The sequence below is a fragment of the Leguminivora glycinivorella genome, chromosome 2, assembly GCF_023078275.1.
Source record: "Leguminivora glycinivorella isolate SPB_JAAS2020 chromosome 2, LegGlyc_1.1, whole genome shotgun sequence".
In the NCBI taxonomy this organism is placed as follows: Eukaryota; Metazoa; Arthropoda; class Insecta; order Lepidoptera; family Tortricidae; genus Leguminivora; species Leguminivora glycinivorella.
In genome coordinates this window covers 15,024,045-15,039,626 of record NC_062972.1, presented here as the reverse complement: position 1 = coordinate 15,039,626, position 15,582 = coordinate 15,024,045, and the positions used below count along the sequence as shown (strand labels likewise).

General features: G+C 35.5%; 1 protein-coding gene and 1 long non-coding RNA gene across 2 annotated transcripts in view; one reads left to right on the top strand and one right to left on the bottom strand.

Annotated features, from left to right (window-relative positions):
- LOC125238021 (suppressor of lurcher protein 1-like) overlaps nt 1–15,582 on the bottom strand; it is a 421,475-nt gene that overhangs the window by 43,225 nt on the left and 362,668 nt on the right. The gene's annotated exons all lie outside the window — the stretch shown is intronic.
- On the top strand, nt 4,598–8,747 carry LOC125238090. The gene is made up of 3 exons (XR_007178416.1): nt 4,598–4,731; nt 5,053–5,115; nt 8,617–8,747. It is a non-coding gene; the product is annotated as an uncharacterized LOC125238090 (long non-coding RNA).

Sequence of the window (15,582 nt, the reverse complement as noted above, 5' to 3'; positions counted from 1 at the left end):
TATTCTAATAGTGCTCCCACACCGGGCTATAACATTTATACCAGCCCGGTGTTCCGGGAGCACCATAGCGAAAACAACTCAATTTAAAAAAATTGCATTGCTGCACAGGTACTGAGTTTTAATTGCATTTAAATAGGGCGCTAAAACATAAATAAATAATAAATAAATAAATATTGGGGACACCTTACACAGATCAACTTAGCCCCAAACTAAGCAAAGCTTGTACTATGGGTGCTAAGCGACGATATACATACTTAAATAGATAAATACATACTTATATAGGTACATAGAAAACATCATGACTCAGGAACAAATATCTGTGCTCATCACACAAATAAATGCCCTTACCGGGATTCGAACCCAGGACCGCGGCTTAGCAGGCAGGGTCACTACCGACTGAGCCAGACGAGACGGGTCGTCGAAAACATATAGCCGAATTTTAAAAAAAGCGCATTATTTTCCAAAATACAAATAGTGATGTTACTGATGACTCATAAAGTAAACCTTGAAATAAGAACGAGCAAAAATTCTGTATTACCTACCTCTTGCTATGCCAACCGGAACAATAGTTATTTGTTATACAAAGGGGCAAAGTTGTATTTTAACGCCGAGTGTGGAATTGAAAAACGAGCAAGTGAAAGGAGTCTATAGTTGAATCACGAGCGAAGCGAGTGGTTCGAGAATATAATCCTGAACTTGGCGAGTTTTTCAACACGAGAAGTAAAATACATTTGCACCCGTGTGTAACACAAAACTTTTCCCCTCACTATAGCGAGGAAATTACAAAGCAAATAATTTTTAGTAATTCCACAGGTGGTAAATCATCTTAATCACTAAATACATTCACTTTTATCAGTTTTAAAGCAGAAAATTTGACTATATTCAAGGTCAAATTACTTTATCGACTAGTGGATAAAATACGTTTTTACCCGCTGGTATTAAAGGACAAAACACGTGTTTCCGAGCTAGTGAGGGGAAAAAATTAAAAACGAAACAAATGTCATATAACACAGCTTGCTTCTATCGATCCGTGTGCAACTGTGCCTAGGTCTAGTCAGCTCGACAAAGTCGGCAAGGTCATAGCAATCGGCGAATGGACGCCAGTCTACTTTTTAGTAAAACTTTACTTGACTAAAAATACTTAAAAATACTTAGTACTTTTTAGTAAAACCATGGCACAAAGCTACTAATAAACATTGTCGTAAATTAGTATTTACGATAGACAGATTAGTAGATACTTGGCACCGACTTCAAACATATCCGTTGTTAAAACATAATACCTATAGGTACTTAAAATAAAAATAATATTTGATTTCATCCCTTTATAAGTCTGTTTTTCTTTTTTTGTATAAACTTTTTTGAATGTAGTTACTTCATGGATTACAAACCTATTTTCATGTATATTACTAGATTGAAATAAAAGTGATACTAGGTTGAATTCATCCTTAAAATTAGCTACATAGTAACACATTTTGAAAATTAAACGGAAAGTTTATACAAGGGAATATTTTTGCTCACAATCAAGATAACCTAAGCCCGCTTACCTCGCTAAGAGACCGTTTTAGGGAAGTCAACATCATAACACTGCCCTCGCTTTTTATTTATGAAGTTATCATGTACGCCAGAAAAAAATATTCAAATTATAAAAAAATTAGCGACATACATAATTATAATACACGAAACAAAAATAAACTTGCAGTGCGCCGCATACGGTTGGCCAAAGTGAGGAAGTCGTTTATAGGCCAATCGATACATTATTACAATAAGATACCTAGTCACATTACAGACTTACCAGACAAAACTTTCAAAACAGTTGTAAAAGCACGATTAACTGAAAGATCTTACTATAATGTGTCAGACTATTTGAAGGACAAACTTGTTTGGGTGAATTGCAAAATTGTAACTTTAGAATAAATAGGCATTAGTGTACTAGTAATAAGTGTAGTAGTTATTAATTATTAGTAAGTAATAACAGTTGTTTTAGTTGTATGGAAAAACCTGACGGACATAAGTGTATCTTGCATACCTATATGGGAAATAAATAAATATAAATATATTTATATATAATCTTCATACTAAGAATCGTATCTCGATTTTTTAGCGCCACCTATTAAATACTATCTTAAAACTGCACTGATGATGCCTACAACTTTATTTGTTTCAAAATGTGTATTGACGTGTTATCATGATATTAAAATAAAGAAATATGCCATTTGTTCTTATAAAAAACTAGCTTTTGCCCGCGGCTTCGCTCGCGTTAGAAAGAGACAAAAAGTGGGACATTTCAGGGGTACGCTTTTTTGTATGGGCTTTGTCAGTCACGTAATTAATCGTTCTTGCTCGTAATCATCGATTACAACGATTACATGTTTTGTTAAAACTTCAAGAAGTTCAAAAATTATTTGATGAGGGCCAAGAGAATGATAGAAGGACCTCCAGGAGTAGGATCAAGGGGGCATTAAGGCACTAAGTTCGATGCCGGTGGCGTGGCGGTATCTCATCTAGGCGCTTTGAACGTGCCCTGCCTGCATCATATGAAGGTTACATCTAGCAGAAAAAGCTAAGTTTTACCCTTTCTTTTTACTCAAAATCGTAGGATTACAGCGTGCAATTTGAGGCGTACTACTCTACTAGAATAAAACAAGAATAAAACTGTTTCATTCGGCAAGAGATTGAATAACATAGCAAGGTCTATTCAAAAACTTGAAACAACAAATTGATTTGATTTTTACATGATACTTACGACTAATCGGCTACTCCACATCTCACGCGCAGGCGCTTACCAATAACAGTGAGTGGAATACACTGTATACCTAAGTAATTTAAATCGTAGCAAGATTTGAAAAACTGGAATAGGTTTCATTTTGTAAGTCAATCATCTTTGCACGTACCGAATGCTGCTGATGCCGTAAGGCTTATAAACAGAAGAAGAAAGTCTTCCCAATCTTACTTATTCCGGAGTTTTCTACCTAGAAGCCGTATTCAGTGACTATGTAGAGCTCGAATTTCAATAGAATTGAATTCAATGGACTTCACAGTCGCATATGGACTTTTACAATACTATCTGAGGAAAGCGAGATAGATTCTTCATTTTACATAATTATGTTTGCATGAATCGTGCGTCTTAAGTAACATTGCTTTTATAGGATCTCTTTAAAATTTTGATACATAAAGTAGGTAGGCCTACGAAGCGCTGGCTGGACGTCGTGACAGCGGACATGGAAGAGAACAATCTCTCACCTCAGGATGCCGAAGACCGGGCAAAGTGGAGAAGGCTGAGCAGGAAAGCGGACCCTGGCGCTAGGCCGGGAAAACGCTAGGTTGAAGAAGAAGGTAGGTATAGATACTCTAGTTTAGGTGTACATATGTGGGTATATTATAACAAGACCAATTTTGTCGGGGCTAAAGATAAAGCAGCATTTTCTATAAACGAGAAAACTTTTAAGAGAGTTTTATTGCTGTTCGTTTTTGCCGCACCCGTTTAGAAAATACGCTAACCCATTTTTCGAGCACTTTAGAACATTAAATAGAAGTGCAATCTTGTTCACTAAAGGTGCTGCGGCTTGAATAGTTATTTGTTATGCAAGGCTGCAAGCTGCAATGCAAACTCGTTATTTGATGAGATTGTTTGAGTATAATGTGTGTACCTGTACCTACCCAATACCCATACGAGGACTATTAAAAATAATAATAATAAAGTGAGACCTAAAATACCTGATTGAAATATTATGTCCAGGCATTTTGGTGTCATTAACCATGTTTTTAGGGTTTCCCAACAAAAAGGTACAAAAAGAACCCTTATGGTGCCGCTCTGTCCGTCTGTCACATTATTTTATATTTAAGGAAGTCGTGCCAATTATCAAAGTTCATGAAATGATTGTTTACAGTTTAGGGCGTTATTAAAGAGTGCTGGTGGCCCAGCGGTAAGAGCGTGCGACTTTCAATCCGGAGATCATAGAGACATAAAAAAACACGGTGTATATTATTATAATTGATTATCGTCATCCCACAATTATTGAAATTCGGAGCCGTTTACTTATTAGCGTCAGCAAATATATTTAAGTCGGAAATTTAAATTTTTTGATAATAGGTTCCATTCGAAACACGAGCGCAAAAACGTCACAAATCTGTGGCTGCAACAATCATACTGGCAGTATTGTATTTTAAATATTTACCCTGTTGCTGTCGCCATTAATTGACCTATAATTTCATTAACGAGGACAGTGACTTTACTCATTACGTCAATGCTGTGCAGCATTAACGCTGATGCAGTCGCCATCTAAATGTAACCTTGACAAAAAAACCGTTCTTAAAAGTGGCTTTTCATGGCAGATTAGCAAGGCGGCTCTTTCCACCAGGACATCTAACAAGAATTCGATGTACAAAATCCTTACTGTATGTACATTAACCATGAAGACTCTTCTGTACTGGAAAGCCACAAATGGCTTCGTTACTTACGAATATAGTATTCCTACACTATACGGTCCAAGCAAATATTTTAAGCTGCAATTTCGTTTGAAGGTACATCTTTAATATCTGCATTGCACGGAGTGTTTTCGCAGTTGTATCAGGGCAGGGTCGTCACAGCGGGCTTACTTATTCACGACCAGTGTCCCCAACCAACAGTTAATTATGACGGGAGCGTGCCTCGCCGAGCGAAACTTTCAAATTGGATTACCCGCACCGTCGGCATCGCTCACGTAGGCTAGTTCACATTGTGCAGCTTCCTAGGTATTCCAATCGATCGATTTTACCGCTTATTAACCTACACATAAAGTTTACGCAACGCGTATTACATGTGAAGTTTTTACTTTAAAAAAAAATGTTCATTGAGCAATTATTAAGCCCCAGAAACTATGGTCTGAAAAGTAATTTCCTACACCCCTCTCGGTTGCGGCAAACAGCTGCAAAATTAAATATTCTCTCTAGCTTGCGCTTGGAGATACGGATGAGTGAAATGGGTATTCATGTATAGGTAGGCACTCTAGTCACATAGCAAATGCGCATTAAAACCTTATTAATATTACAAGCATTAATGTGTCGTATTTTCAGGTCGTAATGGAGTCAGACGTCATTTTATAAAGTTCACGAGATGGAAAGGATTTTTAATACAAAGTAAGTATACAGATGTTACAATACAAATTGCCTACTTTTAAGTCTACTGCTACTCTTTATTGCAAACATCAATAAAATACAGCAATACAAAGGTCTTATCGCTAAAGACTCCCAACCTTAACTTTTACCTTTATTTTTGTTATTGCTGATATTTACCACAAAACATTTTTGTGGGCTTCGTATATAAAGTCATATTAGGTATGTGAGTAAATGTTCAAAGCCTAAACCTAAGTTTTCCAACCTAAGTTCTAACTTTAAGTAACTAACTGCTACTGAACTTTAGTTTCAGACCATTGGTTTTGTTAATCTACCAATTAAATGGTCGCTGGCAAGTTGAAATTGACTTTCAACTTTACAAAATTTTGCTTAAATTACTAAGTGTTAAGAAGTTCTCAAGCTTATCTCAATATACAAAAGAGAAGTCGGTTAACTCAAACGTCGTCGTTAACTTGAATAATACTAGATAAATATACCTAATTATAAATGAATCTCGATTCTGAGTTTAATTTCAAAGGAATTAGGTATTAGGTACGTCGCAGTTCTATTCGCAGCACCCTTGCCTACAAACTGTATACGGCAGGTTGCTACTTTTCTCTGCAGCTGATTGTAAGTACGTACTTGTTTTATAAAAAGTAAAATTTTTGTTGATCATTTGATGCCAAAGTAGTGAGAAAAAACAGAACTTAATTTATTTTTTATTATATAAGTATAAGCGATGCATCAGATTTCTAAGTAACCCAACTAAATCACCTACTAAATTGCCATGCAATTTTCCAGAGCCATCTGGAGGATCGCCAAATCATTATTGACTTCCTCTCTGCCACCGAAAACTTCAGACCGCGATAGCTATCACAGCTGCTTGCCAGCCTTATCAGCTCTTGACATCACTCTTAGGTCTCTTAACGCTATGAAAAGATTTATAAACCCTGGTTCGTAGTCAGAAATAAGTACAGGATGGCCCAAAAATACGTTGACAAACGTAAGTAATTATTTTTCTGTCCTTACACGAATGATTGTCCTACAAATTAAAATGTGAAACCTTAATAATTTTTGACCAAATAAATCGAATCGTCTTCAAAATATCCTCCTTTGGCTTTGAAGTACAAACGCAAGTAAAATAGAAGTAGAACAAAAAATTAACGATATGCCGCTGCACCTTTAATGGCTTTCGTCTAACTTATTGCACGTATAGCTTGTTAAGAGGGCTTTCATGTGAAAATAGTGAAATCGCAACCGAGCGCTTAATCATACCGTGTGTGGTATCAAATTAAAGAGCTTTCCGAGTAGTTTACAAATATATAACAAATTATAGGACTTTTTCTACTTGGTCTAACAAAATATGAGAAAATGTCCAGAAGTGGCAATAATTGTGACGGGGAAGGCTCGTTTTGAAAAAATTGCCAAAAATATATAATATAAATTTATAATCACTAAGGCATAAGAGCAATTTAAGTAAACGTTGCAGATTAATTTTTTACGAAAATAACTCCGATGTGATGTAGATTTTCAAAGAAATTGTCACTTAATTTTAGGTAATTTCTGAAAAAAATTGAATTCGTCTTAGCCTTGTTTACTCTTTTTAAAAACCTTATAATAAAAATGTAGTCTAAGAAGTTTGTAGTACAGGATACACGTATTATACATTTACCAGTTTCAGTATTCCAAATTGTCCAAATTTTACAAATAAGTTCGACTACTCCAGCACTATACGCGGGTTTTCCTAAACGTGCATCAGAGAAAAATTCGTAATTAATTTAGTAAGTAAGTTTTCTAAAATCCAGTCTGATAAGTATCAAGATAATAAGATGCTCTAATTGAAACTTGAATTAAATATATCTATTTGATAACGGAAAGTGTAGTATTTCACCGACTAAAACTATCAATTTTACATTATTTTGACGTTTTTCTCGAAAGCAGCCTTAAATATCCTAATTTTTGTAATCAATAAACGGGCTGGGGTTTTAAGATTGATTTCAAACTATAATTTATAGTTTTAAGGTAGGCGAATTTACGTAAGTATGTACCTAGGCTGAAACGTATCGAGCTTATGAATCTGGAAAAAATGTCTTTACACATTTGGTCCACATTGCAAATGGACATGAATGCTGTTGAAATGTCCATGGTGAATGTAAAAATATACAATATATATAGGCTTAGGCTCAAAAATATTTTCGGTAACTTCGATATTTTGGTCTATTTCAACATTTCCCTATTCTTTGTAAACGTAATTTTGGGCCACCCTGTAAAAGAAAAATGACGTACATACATAAAAGAAATGAGCTATTTGGCCCGCAAGACGTCTTTAGCCACTTTTTATTGTGTCTGGTACTGGGTGTCCAAACGTGTCAAGTAGAAGAGTAAGATAAGAAAGTGAGTGAGGGTTTTGATATTCTCGTTATAAATGTCTCATGTCTCTCTTTAGTACATAAACTTTTAGTAGGTATCTACTATTAAAAGTTTATGCACTAACGAGAGACATACACCAAATTTTTCGTCTACTTCCGAAAAATTTGAAGTTATGGCCGTATTTCCACATCGCTTTAACTTATAAATAAACGCTAAATAGTTACTTATACTCAAAACACGATTAAGTACAAAATTTAGTGACTATGCTAGTTACGGCTATAAAGAACCAGTTAGTTGTGCCTTTAGGTCATAGATTTATATATTATTAAGCTAGATTGAGTTGTTAGGCCAAAAAGTGTGTCCACATGAGAGGGTAAAGTTGGGGCTGGTGTCCCTCTCGCACTTATTGCCGCTGTCAAAATCATTTGAATGACGTCGTCACTGTCATTGTTTGGGGATACCAGTCAATATTCAAAGTTACTACCAAATCTACTAATACCGAATTAAAGGTTTTTTTTATTGCGCAAATGTTTGGTTTTATGGCTTCATAATAATGACTTACCAATTCGTTACAAGGCACTAATGTCTTTGCCTCGATATAATACAAAAATAATTTAAGAAGTTTATAAACTTAGTTATCATACAGGTAAAAATACTACTATTATAGTAATCTCTTTAACACTGGTCACACGTGCGAGAGGGACACCAGCCCCAACTTTGACCCTCTCATGTGGACACACTTTTACTAGTCTGATAACAACGCCTTTCTGCACCGGTGATAAAGTTCAATTTAGTATGGCAAAAAAAGTGTGAGCTCAGTCTCTATTGAAAGTCCATGCTTTAGGTAGGTTCATGAGATGGTCGTGAGTCGTCAACTCGACCAATCGGTATTTAGTCTTATAAGATGGAATATTTTGATTTAAAATAAATACATAATTCCTATTTTACTATACTCCATCAGAAGTATCAGTAGATTTTAGTTGGAAAAAATTAAGTGATTTTATTGGGAAAAAGTTGACTGTTATGTTATAATATTATAAATAGGTATTATAAAAGCCTACCACAAATAATCTCGGCGGCCGAGAGACAAAATAAAATTGTCCGCTCTAATGGTCCTCACGTCTCGCTCATAATTCAACAAAATCTAATTTCCAGAATGTTCTGCTTCAATTCTACAATTGGCACAAACGAGGTTGGAAACCGAAGTTTGGCTCAAGTTCCTGCAGCGAAGACTATGACGATTCCGCGAACAAACTTACCTAATTGCGGTTTTTGGGGTATATCCGTACGGAAATTTTCTCTTGCACATGAGACTTTGTAAGTAAACTGGGCTTTAACACGCTAATTTTGTTGAACAAAGCCACCAAATGAATAATCTCTTATATAAGTTATTACAGTTAGAAAGTAATTGCACAACATACATGGTTAACTAGCCTAACCACAAGATTAAAATTTAAAAAAACCACAAAAAAAAAAAAAAATTAAAAACCCCGACATAGTGGACCGATTTTCATGAAACATGGCTTAGAACACTTCCGACCAACTCATTTTTCAAACAAAAAAAAAACTAAATCTAAATCGGTTCTTATCGGTTCTTGTATATTTTGTTCGCGATACGAGTCACCAGTGTTTGGGGTGCGAGGAGAGGCGGGGAATGTGTTAAGCGCGCTGTGATTGGCCGTTTCAAGGACGGCCACGCGCCAGATGACAGAAGTATGACTGTCCCTCTACTGACGCGTAAGTGGCCAATGTAAGTTGACCTATGCCGGCTCTGAATAAATTATAAATATGACTTATTTGTGGAATGTAATGCCGTCGGTTTTTAAATTTGAGCTTCTTGTTACCTTTCCACACCATTTCACACTACAGGTGGACATCTTTAAGGCATCAAAATACCCTTTTCCAATTTTTTTGTGTGAAAAACACGCGCTGCTTTCGGGTCTGTTACTTGGTCGATACTGATCGGGCACGGCGAGCGCCCGCGCTTATATCAGTGCAAATACTAGGAAGGCTGGCGACCGCGAGTCGTCTTGTAATGGACACGATGCCACAGACAGGCACACACACAGACAGACAGACAGACAGACAGACACGTCAAACTTATAACACCCCGTCGTTTTTGCGTAAAAACGTTGCGTTGTGGTTAAAAACACGGACCTGTATTATGGACGAAAAGTCATAGAATGCCATTAAATGGATGATGAATGGGACACTGAGTTTTATTTTTGATATTTTAGTTACGGATCCTCAAACAGTTAAACAGTTAAACATCCTCAATGAAGATATTATATTAAAAAAAATAGGCATCCAGAGTATTCATATTCATATTCATTTATTCATAAAATTAAATTTTTTACATGTCATAGTTAAAGTTAAATTATCATAATTAGGGTACAATACAATACTATAACATTTAAAAGGAAATTTTAGTAAGGAAAGGTAAATTCCAATAGGTACTACTTATTTAAATAGTAAATAATTAGGTGAAAACAATGTCATAAATATGTATGTATAATTGTAAAATTATACGTACATACAATTCTTGCCGCTTATATATGTCGCAGGGAAATGGCCAAAACAGAGATTTGATCAAATCTCTAAGGGATATGATCAAATCACGCAAGATGCCAAAATAGCGAATCCATTTCATCATTTATCTAGAAAATTTCAGTCACTTGACTAAATCCCTGACTCTGTTTAGTGAAATCACAAAATCGGCCAATGGACACGCCACGTTTCGGCATTTCACCAGATTTGTTTAGGGATTTGATAAAATCCGTGAACCACGGCAGTAAGTTGACGAAACGAACTCAAAGAGTCAATTTCTTTTAACATTTCGCTAAACGAATTTAGGGAAATGATAAAGTCTTAACTGAAATATGGTATACATATAATAAATATGGTGATTTGATCAAATCTCTGGACAGGTTTCGTCGCGAAATGATAAAACAAGTTGACTTTATAAGCTCGTTTCGTCAACTTACTGTTGTGGTTCAGGGATTTTATCAAATCGCTAAACAAATCTAGTGAAATGACAAAACGTGCCATGTCTATTGGCCGATTTTGTGATTTCACTAAATAGAGTCAGGGATTTAGTCAAATGACTGAATTTTTCTAGAGAAATGATGAAATGGATTCGCCATTTTGACATCCTGCGTGATTTGATCATATCCCTTAGAGATTTGATCAAATCTCTGTTTTAGCCATTTCCCTGCGACATATATATTTCAAATTGAAAACAATGAAAACGCTCTATTTAATTACTCTTCTTTGAACGAAGTCAACAGAAGTTTGTTCAGAAAATAATATCTCCTTTCCAGGTAAAACTTGAAGTATTCGAGCAGAAACGGGATGCTATGAAATTAAACTTATTTAGTCTTACTTCGTACTGTACTGCCGCTCCTTACACGTATGTACATTTATTTATTTATAGTTGTAGGTACGCCTTGTACGGCACTAAGTGATTGAAAATAAATGTTTCTTTTTTTTCACATAGACACAAAAACCCACAACAAACTACTAGGTACATGAACTAGCTTCAAACTATGAATTAGCTTGTACAATTTGCACTGGGCACTAGGCGACGAATCGACGATATACATCTATTGATACATGTATAGTTATAATAATAGGTGTATAATGTATAGGAAACATCAACGACTCAAGAAATATCTGTGTTCTATTGGTTGTTCTATTTTGATGAAAAATCAAAACTAATAACCAATGCTATGATCCTATGATACAGACAGCCAGTTCAATCCCTAGGAAATTAGATTTACGATTCACCTGAGAGAAACAAACATTTCGTGATACGTTTTGCTGTAAAGTTTTTCTCGATTTTGTAATTTATTTCAGAGCTGAGCATGGCATACCGAGAGAACGTGGGAAATGAAACAATTACGGCAATTTAATACAGCTGAGGCTGATTAATAATTTTAACATTTTCTTTGTGAACATATTACAAAAATGTACGAATTTCGTAGTCAAGTTGCCATGCGGATACCCTGCTATTATAGTTTTTATAAGACTACATACTTATGTATGAATTTCATAATATACTTTGGGAAACTCTTGCCACCTTTCTTTAGGGGCATTCAATAATATTTACTTATAATAAAGTTTATACATAGTAGGCCGACACGTCTATTTCCGTACCCTGAATATTGAAAACCAATGTTAGAATAATGTAGGAAAGTGTGAATACATGTCATGATAAGTAGTGGTAGAAAACAAACCCAATTGCCACACTTCGGCCAAATGTGTCTGTTAAATATATATTTCTAAACGGAACATATTACTTTTAATGTAAAATGGGCGGTGACGGGTTAAGAATTTCACCACCGACTTTCCCCCCCTTCGTGGGTGTCGTAGAAGTCGACTGTAGGATATGAGATGAGTCCAATAATTGTGGTGTGGGCGATGGGCCAGAAACCTTTTACTGTTAATATCACAATTTTGTTTACTTTCAACCCCTTCAATGCAAGTTTTTTGTGTTCTGTATACCGCTTTGGAGAATACTGGCGTGAGTGTATTATGTAGGATGACTAAAGTATAAGTACATAGTAGAAATATATTATCAAATAAAGACGCATTTATCCCGGTTACAAATAAAATCGTGCGTACCCGGACACCTAAAAGAAATAATGCAGTATTATTACATGATCCGATTTGTCAGGTTTGATTTCCAGAGCTTAAGCTGCCTTCAATATCTCAAGGCACGTAGTCCTTCTGTTCACAAATGTAACCGTCTGAGGTCCAGCCAAGCGTAAGCTAGATTTGTGTATTTATCCAGTCCGACTTCTGGTCTGAAGGACGAACTATGAATAAATTATAAGCTTAGAACTCTACTACGTGGGGAACGTTAGTAGTATTCTAGCTTTTTTATCTGAAGGTTTAAAAAGGTATATAAATCTAAAATATTTAAATACGTATATGTCGCAGGGATTTAGTCAAAGACGTTATATTATAATTTCACTAGTGAAATTTTAATTACACTGATTATTGTCAATAACGAAAGATTCGCATAATTTCACGGGCTTATTTCAGTGATATTGTAATGTCACTGGACCGCATAAGTGATATTATAATAAACCTAGGTTCACGGCTTTCTCAAACCAGTGCTATTGTCAATTTATCACCGTCTTTGGAAAATTTCACTGTATCGGTCTAGTGAAATCATAATGTCACTGAAACTAGCCCGTTAAATTGTGAGAAATGCAAAACGATTGACAATAATCAGTGTAATTATAATTTCACTAGTGAAATTATAATTACACTGATTATTGTCAATAACGAAAGATTCGCATAATTTCACGGGAATTATTTCAGTGATATTGTAATGTCACTGGACCGCATAAGTGATATTATAATAAACCTAGGTTCACGGCTTTCTCAAACCAGTGCTATTGTCAATTTATCACCGTCTTACAATTTCACTGTATCGGTCTAGTGAAATCATAATGTCACTGAAACTAGCCCGTTAAATTGTGAGAAATGCAAACGATTGACAATAATCAGTGTAATTATAATTTCACTAGTGAAATTATAATATAACGTCTTTGACTAAATCCCTGCGACATATATATGGAATATAATTTTTAAGAAAAAAAAAACCGCCTTCCTTTGGGGTTCTGGTGATAAATACTTTCAAATGTTGGATTATGTTATCAATTCGTCTGTATATTTTTTAATGTTTGTTATTCGATATCTCCGTCATTTCTGAACCAATTTTGAAATCTGGATGATTCTGAAGTACTTACAGATGAGAATGATTATCAGAACGGAACTCTAACCAGGGGCGGCTCACTCTTCATCAGCAGTTCCACTGCACCAAATGTCACTGTTCTGGACGTAAGTGCATGCTGTTCTTATAAAAATACCAAAGTCACTATAAGTGTGCCGTTCAGATTTGAGGAGTTCCGTTCTGACCATCATCAGGAGTTCCACCAAATGTCACTGTTCCGTACGTAAATGCATGCTGTTCCTTTAAAAACACAAAAATCACCATATGTATGCCTTTCAGATTTGAGGAGTTCCCTCGATTTCTCCAGGATCCCATCATCAGAACTGGGTTCTGAGAAAAATGAAGACCAATCTGTATGCATACCAATCTGTATGCATATACATTCAATAAAAAAAAACCAGTTTTCAAAATCGGTCTAGTATCGACGGAGATATCGAGGAACAAACATTAAAAAAAAAAAACATACAGTCTTCTGTCACCGCGATAGTTACTCATGAAATAAATTTATGGAATCAGATTATATCGCGTATAATGAGTAGAATCCGTTTTCTTAGTTTTGTTTCATTTTGAATATGATATGTTTTCTAGGTTCTTTTCGGTGAAGGAAAACATCGTGAGGAAACCGGACTAATTCCAATAAGGTCTAGTTTACCCTTTGGGTTGACAGGTCAGATGGCAGTCGCTTTCGTAAAAACTAGTGTCTACGCCAAATCTTGGGATTAGTTGTCAAAGCGGACCGCAGGCTCCCATGAGCCGTGGCAAATGCCGGGATAACGCAAGGAAGATGATGATGTTTTCTAGGTACATATAATGGAACTAAGATCGGTTTTCTTTAATTTTAAGTAATGTTTTTTTATATATAAAATGTGTTTTTAGGGTTTCGTAGTCAACTCAACAAGGAACCCTTATAGTTTCGCCATGTCTGTCTGTCTGTCCCTCCGTCCGTCCGTCCGTCCGCGGATAATCTCAGTGACCGTTAGAACTAGAGAGCTGAAATTTGCTATAGAACTTTATAAACTTTCTAGGAAAACTGTTTTGAACTTGATAGGTTCTGTAGTTTTTGAAAAATATGGAAAACTACGGAACACTACACTGAGCGTGGCCCGACACGCTCTCGGCCGGTTTTTAAATATTATGTTGTTTTAATTGCATGGAGCACAGGAAGGTCCACATCTATTCTATGTGTTAGTTTTTTGTAAGGAAATACAACTCTACGCTACGCCTACCTGCTTTAATTGACTGTTGACACACTGAGACAGTGGATGCGCCAGAGTATAAAAGAGTGATTACCATCTCTTGTCAAAGATCTTGTTGAGACGAATCAAACGAACCCAAACACGAAGTGATTTCAAGACCTGGGTACCATCTCTTGTCAAAGATCTTGTTGAGACGAATCAAACGAGCCCAAACACACTTGATAACCCCTTCCTTTGAGATTTGGAAGGCGGTTAAAAATATACAGAAATTAGCAAACGTCCAATCTTATTCATTCATTCATTTGTCTTTATGCAACGCTGATACGAGTAATAGATCACCTTCAAGGCTCCATTTTTAGGAAAATCCTTAATCCTATTTTGTTATTCTTGAAGCATAATGGAGGTAAAAACTTTAATTAATAGAAAACATCGAAATCATTGAAATAAAAATTAATCTTGATAAACAGTCGCTGATTGTCTTGATTATATGACTGCACTGCTGGAGGTAAAAACTTTAATTAATAGAAAACATCGAAATCATTGAAATAAAAATTAATCTTGATAAACAGTCGCTGATTGTCTTGATTATATGACTGCACAATACGTACAATATGTAAGTACTTAAATTTTCATACATGATGTACAAGTAATAAAAATTTCATGGTTTTTCTTTCTTTCTGCATAATTAAAATTTAATTTTTGAAATACTGTGAATAAATCTATATCAGATAAATTCTTTGAAATCCAAACATTCATGTGAATAATGTGCTCAACCAACATATCGAAAATCAACGAGTCGCCCTTTCACGTAAAGTCAAGAAATCAATATATTTGAGAGCAATTGTTCTCTTTATCGCGGTTGACACCTGTCAGCGTTTGGCAGTATAGATAAAATGATTATTATTTGTGTAAAATAGTACATTACCACGAATGTGTACCATATCAATAAAATATCAAATGTTCAAGCAAAATGTATCCAACGTCATAATTAACAGGGGGTTGGGGCTCCATTTCATGCATAAGTAAACAAAAGGCCGTGACCCCAAAACGGAACCCACGTAAACTATGGAATTACAGATGAGACCAATCGAATGCGAACTGGAAATGACAGTTACTTATTAACCTACCAAGGGAAATGATTGCACTGACTCATCTGACTGTACTTATGTAAGGTCTCATTTC